The sequence below is a fragment of the Pholcus phalangioides genome, unplaced genomic scaffold (assembly GCF_987345545.1).
Source record: "Pholcus phalangioides strain wild (caught in Gottingen) unplaced genomic scaffold, Ppha-v1.0 ptg000001l_1, whole genome shotgun sequence".
NCBI lineage: Eukaryota > Metazoa > Arthropoda > Arachnida > Araneae > Pholcidae > Pholcus > Pholcus phalangioides.
The window spans coordinates 14,268,857-14,283,801 of record NW_028301594.1 but is presented as its reverse complement, the minus strand read 5'-3'; the positions used below and the strand labels follow the sequence as shown (position 1 = coordinate 14,283,801).

Genomic DNA, 14,945 nt, shown 5'->3' with positions numbered 1-14,945 from the left:
CTGAAATTTATCAATAGAAAACCGTCTAAATGTGTCCAAACAATTTTGCTTTATTATTTCCGGAAGATGCAATGACCATCTCGTAGGGGGTGGATAGAAGAAAAATGTTATTGTGCCATCGCGTGGATTTGTGAATGGGACATCGGAACGTCTTAGTCGAGCCATTTTCTTCTCAAATGCGGATATACCTATTTCTTACTCTTTGTTTGGTGTTTTCTTTCGAAACTTTATTTTTGTGTTTCTTCCCAAACCACACACAAAAAAGAAGAAAAAATATCGCCAAACAAAAGGCAAAAAAAAACGTATATTCTTCTTTTTCCTTAGCGGTGATCGCAGCGTTTTCTAGTGATGATGGCGGTGTCGTCGTAGTCGTCGTCGTCTTTTTTTAGGAAACCATTAGTAACATAACGCTTGATAAAGCAAAGCTTTCAAACTTATAGCTATTCCGAGAAAACAAAAGACGAAACGTTTCCGTTTGTGTTTACTTCCGAAGAAAAACTTTCAAAGAACTCGCATGTGGCCGGTCTTATACATGAACGGCATCAAAGGAATGTCTAGTTTCGGTATAATTCCTTACCGAAGATTCATTTTCAGGAATAGAGACAATTTGAAGCCGTTTCACACAGTTAATCCATTGTGCATTTTCATTAAAACTATATCTATATGAAAGGTTATATATTTATATGTGTCGGTTTTGGGGCCGATACTGTTTTTAATTTGCTTAAATGAACTAAGGAAATTAAATCCCAATGGTAACATTATATCTTTTGCAGGTGGCAGTTTTATATGTTGAGGATACAGAAACAGACAGACAGTCTGATTAAAAAAACAGAAAAGGATCTATCAAAAATAAATCATTGGCTAATTAAACATAAATTACAAATGAATATACAAAAACTAAATTAATGTGTACGAAAACAAGAAATATATAAATGGAAGTACAGAAATCCACGTAAAGTTGCATACGCACTGCCAATCTCAAACTGTATCAGAATGTGATTGTGAAGAAATAGGTCGAGTGTTTAACTATGAATACCTAGGAATAATTATACAAAATAACTTAAAAAGGGAATATATATAGTGAAAAAAATGTTTAAAAAATCTCAGAATGTATTCAGGAGTCCTTCATAAACTTAAATACATAGTTGATAATAACTTCTTGAAAGGTATTTTCTATGCATGGTTTTACTCAAATATAAATTACGGAATATGTGTCTGGGGAGGAGCGTATTATAAAAACATACCCAATTCACACAGACTTCGCAATAAATAATTTTTTGATCTATTGTAATTTGTACTCAAGCAAAAGCATATCGTGAAACAGGTTGAATATTATACCGTCACACGTCGGTAGAACGTCACCTCTAAAGAGCAAATAAAAATGACTTCATAAGCGGGGTCATTCAATAACAGGTAAAAGTTTTTGCCAATTATGCTAGAACTTTTGAAAAACTGACGTTATATGCGGGGTGACATTAAAAGGAGGTCTTACTATATATTTCCATTTCAACACCATCCATCAATCAAACAACAATTACTTTTAATAGGGCTTGAATTACTTATGGGGAGAGGGGGGGGGGTCAAGTTGACCCTAAGCGGTGGCTTTAGGTTTGTCTAAAATTCGGCTGTTTTAGTATTAACTGGTTCCTGTATTTGCTGGTATCATGGAAAATTCTTCAAAACAAATTTTTGGATGCGAAATAATGGAGTTTTATTCAGTTCGTTACATGTTTACACTACATCAAAACTCGTATAAAAATAATTTAGTATGGAGTGTTCAGTGCTACATATAGAAGCAGTTTTTCCCCGCATGAAAAATACAGTAGTGTATGATAACCATTATCGCTCCAACTGTTCGAAGTGTCAATGCTTTTGAGAGTCGAATGAATGTTCTCTCTTGTATTTCGAGCTCATCTGTCGAAGTTGCTTAAGAAGTCGAATATTTGCATCAGGGAGGCACCATATACGGCTTTACACTTTTGAATTATTCAGTAATTTATTTTATTAATAATACTCTTCCCCCCCCCCCTCCAAACGACAAACATGTGGTTTGCGTACTGACTAGCGAATGCGAGCCCTGAGGTCTGAATCCCAAAAAACATCTTTAGGTTTAAAATGACAGGTGGAATCATCCACGTTGTACAGAAAAGTTATCTTGATATGGAGATAAACTCCGCATGGTGAAATATTGATCCTATTCAAAAATTCATTTCTTCACTAATTTTTTACCTCTGCTTCAAGAACAATTTGATCCATGAAACCAGGAATCTCTGACCTGTTTCTTTCAAGCACAACTGTGCTCACTGCTACTAATACTAAACTGGATATGAATGCCACAAAAATTTTCTCTGAATTTCTAAGAATCTGTATATGCCACAAAGTGTTTTAAATATGCATTCACTAACGCATAAGTGAATGCGTTTCATATTCAGAGTGATGGAATCTGTTTTCAAAATTCGTAGTGACAGTGGCAGAGATATAAAATTTTGGATCCGACTCCATGGTTCCCTGGGGGGTTCATTCAACCAAAACTTGGAACCATTGATGTACACACGATATATCGATTGTTACATAAACATCACACAGTTTCAGTGGAATGCAATGCAACACAGAAACAACTTGTTGTGGAAACCAAAAGTCATCACCTAAATCAAAAATGTTTCATGCGACTTTAATTTCTCAAATGACCCCTACGGTATCATAAGCAACAGCCAGTGATAAGTTTTAAGAAAAATAGGAAACATTAGGAGTTTGCTTACAATAATTCATCTTACCTATAGTCGAGGTATACCAACACGTTATACCGAATAGCGAGTTTCCTTACTTTCCCAGACAATCCGAATTAAGAAGACAAATGTCACGCATATTCACGCGGGCCCAAACATTTCGGCGATAAATCCAGGACAATGGTGCCATTTCTCCCGAATTCCGAAACACGTGGTGCATATGTTTCCTTCCTTCCTTCCAGGCTTATAATTAACGGCTGGCGATAAACTTTACAACTCCTTCCAGCTCGATGCAGTTAAAATACTTTTTAGGGCTAGAAAACATTTTTTTTTTTTAAAAAGGAGCGGAGAGGGAAGAGAAATTGCTGCCTGGATATATTAGAACTTACACGAACTGTCATCTACGGCTCGAGTTTTAAAATGTACTGCGAACATATCCGAAGCATTTCCTTCAACCGCAACCCACGGACATCCTCTTCCAGCCCCAGCATAAGCCTCCTTCATAGGAAATGAATTGGCCCGAAACTGGGGCGCTATTCGTTCTCCTTTTAACAGTGACGCTGATGTCTCTTTAACGCTCATATTTCCAATCTAATATACTTTTCCGCGGAATAACTTTTTATTTTATTTATTTTTCTATTTTAAAATGAAAAATCCCTTTTTTTTTCCAAGCTATCATCAGAAAAACAGGATAAATTGCAATGGATACTCTAGAAAAGAGGAGAAAAATGTGGGGGGGGGGGGAAGACTCGTAATCACGTGATAAAAATGCTTATTGCTCAGTTAAAAGAATGATCACTTTTTCGAGTTTTTGAATCTCCATTTCGAGTTCTTTCTCGTTTTCTCATATCTAGATGGATAATCAGAAGTAATGGCTGCATAACGACCAACTTTAGAATATTATTTTCTAATAATTTGATGAAACTCAGCGGTTTTAATTTGAACTAAAGGGTATGAATTCTAAGCAAAACGAGTTCTATGGGACATTGAAAGTTTTTTGTCCAATGGAATTTTATTGTAATTACAATCTATGTTTCGTTTAACCCTCCAGCCGTGAAGGATTGCATTTTTCGGTACAAAATCGCAGGATAATTTTTATTCGCTATGTATACAGAACGCAATAATAGCGTACTCCACGAAATTTTATAGAATACGTGAAACGCGATGTTCGCATTGCCCGCGGCTCTAAGGTTTAATTAATAAGCATTATATCACATAACCTGAGATTAAAGATGGTTCTAGCTTTTGACGACGTATTAAAATATAGAAATATTTTTTCCGATTTGAATGCAGAAAAAGTTAACGCAAATAAATGTAATGAATATTTCATTGCGATTATTCTGATATCGCAATTCTGACTGCTGTAGAATATAATCCACGATCCGGGATTTTTTGCCACCAGGGCTAGACAAATCTATTGCCCGACACGTCCGAGCATGTAAGCATTTTTACAGGGCAAGCATTCTTTTTCCTACCACATGCCTGAGGCGAGCATACCAGTTATACGCATTATACATTTATATAAGACTTACTTTTATGATGAGAGAATTAACTATTTCTACATAAAAAAAAGCTTTTTATTTACATACCCGTATTTTTTACTGAAACGACACTAAAGTATGCGCTACTTAATGTACCGAAAAAAATTGAGAGAAGAAATTGGTATAAAATGGGCTTTTATTAACCATGTGTTTGTCGTGTACATTTAAATATGGTTTTCTGTGGTTCCCAACTTCAAGGCGCAAATGCGAGCCGATCTCCCCGTTAAAAAGTCTCGCCACAGAGAGCAACAGTCCTACAACGATAAATCATTCAATCATAACACTTCACTCATAGTTTGAAAAACTGGTGGCAGGTGGCAGCACTACACATAACAAGCATTATAGAGAAACAAAAAAAACTTCACGTCAGGTTTCACTACACGTACACGCCCATTCCCGCATGTACCGATTCGTTGGGGGTTCCGCGGGGTGCATGTGTGGTGTAGCAGTAGTTGGTAGGGCCTCCAAAGAATGGCTCGGGGATCCATGATGTTCTTAAGTCAGCCACCTCGTTGGGCAATTTGCCTGTTGTGGCGTTGTATTTGTATAAGTACCATGAAGTTTTCTCCGTCTAACTTTGTTAAATTTTTTGTTCTACCTGTACTACAAATATTTTAAAATTATTTTAATATAAACTGCTGGAGGGCATTACACATGCTGATGTTTTTCACTGAAATGCTTTTTCCTCAAAACTAAGTTTTTTGTTAGATGAGGAACATTTTTTCGAACACCACTCATTCAAATGTCTTGAACCTTTGTGTGTTTCTCAACATTATGGGTTACATGCTTTAACAAGAGGATTCTTTTTTGAAAACTTTTTTAAAAAATTTTTATGGCGCAAAATAGGGGTAAATTTTGGTGATTTTTGAATAAGCTTCATGTTATTGAAGTTAAAATTCGAGAAAAAAATAAGCAACAATTGAAATCATAAAAGCTCGTGTAGCACCCTAGTGTTGAGACACACAAAGTTTCAAGACATTTGAATGAGTGGTGATCGGGAAAATATTCCTCATCTAACAAAAGTGGTTATAGTGACGCACTCACGATGCGAGGATCCGGGTTCGAACCCCACAGTGGTGGTCGGCTGAAGTTGGTTTTCTGTGGTTCCCAACTTCAAGGCGCAAATGCGAGCCGATCTTCCCGTTAAAAAGTCTCGCCACAGAGAGCAACAGTCCTACAACGATAAATCATTCAATCATAACACTTCACTCATAGTTAGAAAAACTGGTTGGCAGATGGCAGCACTACACTTAACAAACATTACACAGATACAAACTTTACGTCAGGTTGCACTACACGTACACGCACATCCCCGCATGTACCGATTCGTTGGGGGTTCCGCGTGGGGGGGGGGGGGTGTGGGCGGGGTGTAGCAGTAGTAGGTAGGGCCTCCAAAAAATGGCTCGGGGATCCATGATGTTCTTAAGTCAGCCACCTCGGTGGGCAATTTGCCTGTTGTGGCGTTGTATTTGTATTTGTGTAAGAAAAAAAATGATTTTAGTGAAAAACATTAGCATTACCCTTCCAGTAGTTTACATTAAACTATTTTAAAAATACTTCTAGTACAGGTAAATTAAAAACTGGAACACAGTTAGACGCAGAAAATTTCTTAGTACCTATGTATGTATACTTTAGGGGTATTTAAAAATTGAAAAATTCGAAAATGTGTTTTTTGGAAAATTTACGTGCACCAACCCCCTTACGAAAAACATTAGAGTACGATATTATTTACATAAAAAATTTAACTTCGGATCATATTAAAAATACGCAAGCTAATTAAAATATTTCATCAGTACAAACGAAAAAAAAAACAAAAAACAAACAAATTAATGATACTGTCAAAGTCAGTTACTATTAATAATTATCCAAAGAATATAATTTTCAGAAGTTTTAAAAAATTCACGACGTTCCCAAATTCATTACACATTATTCCATCGACATGAGAAAAGGAGGTGGGGGGGGGGGGGAGTTCGTGGTTGCGTAGGAATTCCCATTCTAAATAATCCAACATCAGAGAGAATTTGTATATTTCTATCCACGACTTGCCGTCTGTGTTTGTATATTATAACCATTTCAAAAGGCGCTTATGGAACTTATTATACTATTACTAAGCCGAGGACGCACAAGTAGATTTTTATGAATGCGGCTTGCATCGCAATTGCCGGGGATACGTTGTGTGTACATGTGTGTTATTCATTCAGCGGATTGCCTATTCGGAAAAGCGTATTAATTTACCGCCTCCACGAGTAAAGGTAAGAGATTTTGTGTGTATGCGGCAACACGCATATTGAAGTTGACGTGCGTGAAATAATGTATCGGAGCTTATTTTAAAGGGTTTCCTCTCTCTTTCTTGCTCCCTCTCCTCCCTCAATTTTCGATCCTGAAATCCGCAATAGCAAATTATTGGCTCCGACAGAGTTCGTATATTATGTAAAGTATTGGAATTCCTTATTTCCTCGATGTAATCAAGCCTAGGCAATATCATAAATGAGATTCAGCTTTGGTGTCGGCTTTCTCCTAATTACGTTCGTGGAAGTCGTTACATTACGTATATGAGACCTTAAATCGATAATCCGTTTTTATCGAAACAATATTTCCATGGTTAAAAAACTAATCCATAGTTTCTCATGATACACTTCCTACCACTTTTCTAACAGAAACTTCCCTATAAAATAATTATGTTCATTAGATTTATAATTCTATGATTCCTATATTGATGTTTATAATATTTTGTTCTCGTAATGAACATATCATGCAGGGTCTCCCTTACCAGACGCGGGACCCGTTGCGAAAATAATAGCGGAAGGGGGACAGAGGCGTCTTAATAATTTCGGGCACCCTTCGCCCCGATTTTATTCTGTGGGAGAGGAGAGAATCGGCATCCAAAAATGCATACGTCATTCCAACACCCATGAAAACTCAGAAAAACGGAGGAATTAATTCCAGAATTGATGGAAATTCAATTCAGAAAAAGTGAAAAATAATTACTGAATTGATGAAAATTAAAAATTCAGGAAAAATAATTACAGAATTCATGAAAAATAATTACAGAATTCATGAAAAATAATTACAGAATTCATGAAAAATAATTATAGAATTCATGAAAAATAATTACAGAATTCATGAAAAATAATTACAGAATTCATGAAAAATAATTACAGAGTTGATGAAAATTTAGAATGAAAGGAAGAAATAATTCCAGAATTGAAGAAAACTGAGGATTTTGTAGAAATGATGAAAGTTCAGGATTCCAGAACCCATAAGAAACAATGATTTTTTGGCAAACAATTCCAGAATTATTTCTTTGTAGATGAAAACACAGATTTTAAAAATTGATGAAAATTCAGAATTCTAGAATTAGTAAAAATTCGAAATATAGGAAATAAATTATCATTAACGTGATTGCGGGGCTCCGTAATGTCGCTCATTCCTAAGGGCGGCTCCGATGTCACAAGAATTTCATTTCTTCTTTTAGTTTACGTGTTCGGTTCAGTACATGATCCACCTATCGGGGGAAAAGAAATAAGCCGTATCGCACATGGACATAAACTCAAAGAACTTACTACGCTGGATTCTATGATCGAAAATTGCGGGGTCAATTGCGCAAATAAAAGATTGATTGTATGGACCGTTCTTCTTAAGATTAGGCCTTTTATCATTTCCCCTTCCGTATAAAACGGGCTTCATCGAGAAGAGAGACGAAGGACATGTGAAATATTGAATATAAGGATATAAGATATTACATTTCAAACGCTTCAATAAGAAATAGAGGATTTCAAGGGCTTCGAAAACTTAATCTTAAGAGTTTTATATGCTTTCGGAAACTCATCCTCTTGATGATAAAGATGTCAAAATATTAAATGTTTATGAATGGGAGAAAATTTTCCGTTTTCACATTGAACGTCGGTAAGATGTTCTTGAGAGCTTTTGGCATTCCCAAAATCTCTAGAAATATTCCATAGACACGGCTTTCAGAACAGCGTTCTCGGTCATTTTAGACGGTTTCTCTTTCCCGAGATTCTTCAAACCAAATAATACTTATAAGCGGAACTATTGAGATATTTGCAGTTGGTAAGTTAGTTTGGTACTCTGCGCTAATGTAGGTATTTTGCTGGACGCGCATCGTGAGGTTCCTGGATCAAGCGAATCCTGTTATCGGAGCATTATTGGGCAGGTGAAATGTGTGTTGGTTTTCTGTGGTTTTACAACTTCGAGATGTGAATGCGAGGCGGTGACCTATTTGAAAAAAAAAATCTCCCCACAGTTATAAGAGAATTTTCACTGTGACGTGGGGTCGTTATAACGAGCGTCGACTGCATCTGGAATGTCCTGGGTATACGAAAATTGGTTTTCCACAAATCGGTCTTCTTCCTGCATGAAAATAAATATTTGTGTACTACAAAAAAACAAAATGTCTTTGAGAAGAATTTGAGTATATTGTATTCGTCTTCACAAAAAGGAAATATTTCGCAAACATTTATGCTATTTAGCACCTAAAATGTATAATACATTACCGCATGATTTTCAACTAACACTTCATACTTCTACTAAACCACACATGCACCTGGTTCATATTCCTGGAACTTCTGACGAATCGATACATTTTGGAATGCGCATGTACGTGTTGGGAACCCAAAATACATTTCTGTGCAGTGTGCCATCTGCCATCGATTTTTTTAACTATGAGTGAAGTGTAATGATTGAATAATCGTAACGTTGTAGGCCTGTAACTCTCTCTTCGAAGTTGGGAACCACCGAAAACCAACTTCAGCAGACAACCACCACCACTGTGGCAGAGGTGGGGTACGAATTGACACTTCATGCTGTGCGTTCATTGTACAAAAAAACGAAGTTCTTTGTGCGTTTTAAAATTTGGCATTTTTATGGCACTTCAAGACAAGTTTTCAAAAGGATGGACATCCTCCAAAAAGAAAGACGAATGACATAGCCTGCATATGGCATAGCGTCTACAAGCCTCCGTGACATTTTCTATGGTATAGAGATTCTATACTATAGACAATGTCGTCGTCGGCGAAATTCTATAAATCTTTCTCTCTCTCACAAGCACAGAAACATGCTGCTGCTATCATAAGCATTTCTTTTCGACAACATATACATTTTTTATAATTTCATTTGTAATTTTGTTTCATTAATTAATGATTTTTTTTTTTTATATATCTTCAGAAAGTTTTTTGTCACTCAACTGAATGTAAAGATTTCACGCGAAATCTGTTAATATATGTTAACCACCAAGTACACATTTCTCATAAACAAAACATTTGGAAATAACAGCAAATATAGTTAAACTTAAGACAAAAAAATCAGACTTGGAGATGGTTAATGGCTTTGTAGCCGTCTTAGTCTCCAGTATATTCAATTATTTACTTTACGTTTGTTCTCTGTTGAACCCATAGAGGGCGCAAACTTCATCAATTAAAGTAAAAAAAAGACCGGTTGAACTTTTGGGCTTTATGAAATGTCTAGAAATAATAAAAGCGAACACCAAAAAGGAAGGATCTGAGTTTTTTCACCAAATTTAATTCCGTGTAGAAAGATTTATAAGGTTCTGAGGTCCTGCAGGATCACAAAATTATACTTACCTGCTAAGGCCGTCTGGAATGTTTTTCAGTAGAGCATCGATTATCTGAATACCGATCAATGGAAACATCGGTTACCCGAAAGTGTTCCAGTCAGCAAATTCAAATTTGCACGCTATGTTCCAGTTGCGACCGATACTAAACTGTAGACCTACTTTAATGGTCATTTTGAACTTGTGGAACTAGGCTCGTCAGTTGTGTGTGTTATTTGTAAGACCGTGTGATACAAAATATATACAGTTATGTGTTTAATATTTCTTGGTTTCATATCATTCCTTTTCACTGGTACAATTTTTTTCTTCGAATGATCGGTTATCCGAAAAATCAGCTATCACTTCCAGTCCTCGACTGTTTCAGATAATTGATGCTCTACTATATACCTGTGGGTTTTTGGTTATACCTCGATACATGAAATTTCGATTTTTGATTAAATGTTGGAGTACTCAATCCGTTATGTAAAATACTGGGTGCTCGAGCACCCAGTGTTTACATCATGGATTCTGCAATCGGCGGAAGGGTAGAATCTTTGGTGGGCCCCTCCCCGGATTATTCATGGCCCATGAATAATTTGTGACCCATGAATCATGGGTCACTATTTAGTGATTTTATTTAAAAAAATCAATTTTCCCGGGCTTTAGCCATGTCAGCCCTACCATTGTCGGGGGGGGGGGGGCATGGTTTAAGTAACAGAAACTTTGCGATAACGATGCCATTGAGATGGTGTCCACTGTGATGGTTCTTTTAGGAAGCTAAAATAGCTCTAAAGACGCCGAATGAGAAACGCAGTTGCTAATGCGCTGTTCTCGACGCGCAGTCGCTTTACTTAAAAGAAAACAGTGGAATCATCCGTCGTGGCGTAATGCGACGTATGCAACGTGCTTCTCATGATCTGCGGACTATAACCTCCTCCCAGGCAAACTAATATGTTAGAGGGCTACTTATTCTTTTGTAGAGTACTCGTAAGTCCCACCAAGTTTAGAGGGCTGCATATAAAACCTCTAATTTCTACTTACTTTCTGATACTCACTAATCCACTCTGAATAATTGTCAGCGACATGGAAAAAAAATACGATTCCAGAATAATTCATGCGCTTACGTACCCGTTCATGCTCGCACACGTACTTGATGAGATAACGTTCATTAAATAAAATTACCGTCAACTGAACTGTGCCATGAATCCAAAATTCAGGAAACACAAGGTAAAAAAAATGCAAAAAAAAACTCTCCACACGTTTACGCCCACCATGGAATAAATTTCCGCAAAAATGTTGCAAAACTTCTTGAACTAACTCCAAAAAACACCTCTACTCCATTTTTATGCATATAATATACCCCGTTCCAAACAACATACAGGGGTGGTAGTTCCCACGAAAATAGGTGTTCATTACGTGGAGTTCCTCATTAATCAAGGGATCGAGTTTCTTTCCGAGACCCAGCAACACTTCCTACTTACCTACCATCACTCTCTCTCTCTCTCTCTCTCTCTCTCTCGGTTCATGACAAAAACCCCTTCTCATAAATGTAATGAATTATTCATGACATTCATGAAATAGCCAACCATCCACCATCGCCACGTCTTCTTCATTGTCAGGCCTTCTCACATTAGGAGGAACATAAAAGTTCTCATGCTACCAAATCAAAGATACTTGTCCAGACTAACTATAAGCAGGAAAAACTTGGTTTCGGATCCTTCTTTTTTGTTTGTTTGTTTCTTCCTTATCTTTTTGTTTTATTTCTACCTTTGCGTAGCCTAAGAAACAAGTCCAAGGCAAGGACAAAACACGAAAATAACGAGTATAAAAAGAAAAAGGAAAAATAATAAAGGGTAAATCCAGTAACTAGTGAAGCCAATCCCTTAATTGATCCCCGAAGAATTCTTACGGTATCAGTTACTTTTTTCTCCTGACTACTTTTTTCCCCTTTGCTCATTGGCCTCAATGTCCAAGATATACCTCCTCTTCGAATCTTGATTGGATCCGAATCCACTAGTCCGTGTGGTATATACTGTGCCTTACTTTATTTCTTACTTCAACCAATAGCCATACGTAGAGAGAACCGTTGTTATTCTTTTAATTGCGCCAGTCCAAATCTCTGTTATTCTTAACAATTAGTTCAAAGGTTCCGTAGGTGCTCGCTCAGCCTTTCCAATGAACAGTAAGAACAGAGAGAGAGAGAGAGAGAGAGAGAGAAGAGAAAAGCGGCACATACGCTTCATTTCTCTTTAAACATAGATCCAACCAGCCTTTATAGGCGATAGAAAAGATACATATAATAATACATTAAAAGCGGGAACGCTATTTGTGTGTGTGGGGGGAGGGGGAGAAGGCGTATGTTTAACTTAAGAATTAAGGGAAAAGGATGGTGAGATTTGAAATTTCGTGACACGATGCGAAGTCTCCTCGTTCTGGTTTCGTCGGTGGAATATTGAACAGAGTTGCGGTGTGGCAAAAGCGAGCTACTGCTGCTCTCGAGTTTGTTGCCGTGAAATGTTTATTTTAAACATCAAGATTTCTTTGAAGATTGAATTCTGGGGAAGTGTGTGTGTGTGTGTGTACATTTACTGGCTCGACTCCTTTTTTCTTATTTATTGAAAGGAATAAATATGATATAAATATTCTACTAACCACAGATGAAAGAATTCGTTTTCATGAGTTAAAATTCTCCGGATATGAGGAAAGTCATATTTTATGTGACAGATTTTCTTATGAGTTTTTTTCTTCACTGAGATATCCTCTGCTATCCACGCTATATGGAGGTGTATTGGGGTGATCAATAATTTAAAGCAAAGGTACAGGGTTTTAGTTAAATAAACTGACTTGATACTGCTCAGGCATATGTAGCGTCCATTCTGATAAAGATGTATTGATGAACTTGGTATATGTAACAAGGCCTTGGGGGAAGAGAAAGATTCACTAAAAAGGTAGTTCGGTTTTTTACCACCAGGTGAAAAAGTGGTGCTTTTTATCACAGTTATTATTTTCCCACAATTATCGGGCATTTTGAAGGATACAATTCTTCTAATGCCATTATACAGGGTGTCCTGCAAGTCTTAATCCGACCTTTATCTCATCAACCGCTCGTCGTAGAGGTACGATCCTTATTTAAAAAGAGTTCGAAATCTGTTCAAAAATCACTCTGTACCTGTTTCAAGAGTGAAAATAGTCTTTCATGAAATGAAAAATTTAAATTTGTTTACGGCCCTCTGTACACACACACTTCTGTCTCTCTCTCCTGAGGTTAACAAAAATACACAATATTCTTCAATGCAATACTCACCGAGAGCTTTGAATTATAGAAAACTTGGAGAAAATTTGGGAAAGAACAGTATAAACTAAAGGACAACATTTTTTCTCGATCATTTATGCTGTTCTTTCCCAACTTTTCTCAGATTAGAGCGAGATAGATGACTTTTTTCTCAGCCCAAGATATCAAGGAAACAGAATCCATCTACACCACTGGAGACATTACCCTGCCTTCCTTATTTCAAGCACTGTGGCGTGAGGCACTGAAGTAGAGACATGAGTAGCCTCTCTTAACTTCAGGAGTCTCCAGTGGTGTAGATGGTAGCATGCTTGCCCGGTATGCAAGAGGGCCTGGGTTCGAGTCCCGGTGGAGACGTGATGACTTTTCTTCCCGAGTTCACCTCAGCATAATATCCGGAAAATTGTTTTCTTAGACTTTTGAACTAAAGTATATCAATTAATATTGCACCTTAGAACATCTATTATTATTTTTTTTTTTATTGGCCTGAAGCTGAACAGGGCAACAACTTTTTTTTGAAAATTAGATGACGTTGGGGACATCATAAAAATTTAGATTATTGAAGTGAAACTTGTATAGCGACACAAGAGTGAATTTCTGTGGTTTAAAGGAAATTCATCATACAAATTGAAATGCTTTCTTTTTCCTGAAAACCTAGCTTTATATTTCCTCTAACTGATTGTCTAATGGAGGTCCGAGAAGGAAATGAGGCGCGGTGGAGGGGGAAGTCAATAGATGGAGGTTCGGGCGTGTAAGAAAATAAAGTTGGGTGTGGAGAGGGGGAGTTGGGGGTTTGGACGGTTTGTGTCAGACAAAGACAGTTTATTGCCTTTCCCTACTCCCCGTGACGACGCAACCCACCCCACAACATGAGAGTATATTTCGTACGCGAACGCAAGTTTTGTGACGTCACAGTGCCGGCTCCTAATTGGCTGCGCTGTCATAACGCACAATTTCATTTATTTTGAATAATTTTTTATTCAATTACATTGATGTCGGATTATTTTCTCATGCGTGCAAACTGTTTTTAATGCATTTTGGAATTTTATTTGGCATAATTCATATTATATTGGCATATTTATAATAATTACAAACATTTCTGAAAATTCATAATTAATCTAGTCATGTCAAACGTAGAAGTTTCACTTCTGCCGCGCGAGATTCCCATACGGCTTTTTTATACATCTACGGCGAACGGTGGGTGAGATAAAAGTCGAATTAGGACTTACAGCGCACCTTTACAGTGAGGTTGTAATGATAGCAATAAACGGTATGTCAATCAAAGTAGAACATTCCCATCAGGGTGAGATAATATAGACATAAGAACACCAATGTATTATGAACTTGTGTGATTTTTTTCGTCATAATTTTCGATATTTACATTGGTGATCTAGTATTTTAATCATAAAATCAAAAAAATTCAAACTTAAATATATTCACGTACCCTTCGTATCATCACGACCAACCCCATCCCCGACACATTAATACTTAAAACACATTGAAACTGTGTTATTCTCCTCCAACGTAAAAGATCTAGAAACCGAGATTTTACAGTCTTTACCTTCACGTTGCGATTTTCTCTTAGCGCTTACCCAAAGGGCGAAAGTACGGGAACCGAATCACCGCTTGGAATTATGTACATTCAACCAACCGTAATATAATACGGCGAACGCATAGTTGGATTAACGCAAGATTTCTCGTCCACTACTCCCGAACCAAAGATACAAGATGTATCATGAACGAAACAAAGTGTCTATACAACGGAATAAAGTGGTCATTACGTAAGAGTCAGAAACATTTGGCCACCGGTATATATATAT

At 37.0% G+C, this 14,945-nt stretch overlaps 1 non-coding gene across 1 annotated transcript; it reads left to right on the top strand.

Annotated features, from left to right (window-relative positions):
- The first annotated feature begins 13,408 nt into the window (after positions 1-13,408).
- TRNAT-GGU (transfer RNA threonine (anticodon GGU)) lies at positions 13,409-13,482 on the top strand. Its single transcript has one exon. It is a non-coding gene; the product is annotated as a tRNA-Thr (tRNA).
- The last annotated feature ends 1,463 nt before the right edge of the window (positions 13,483-14,945 follow it).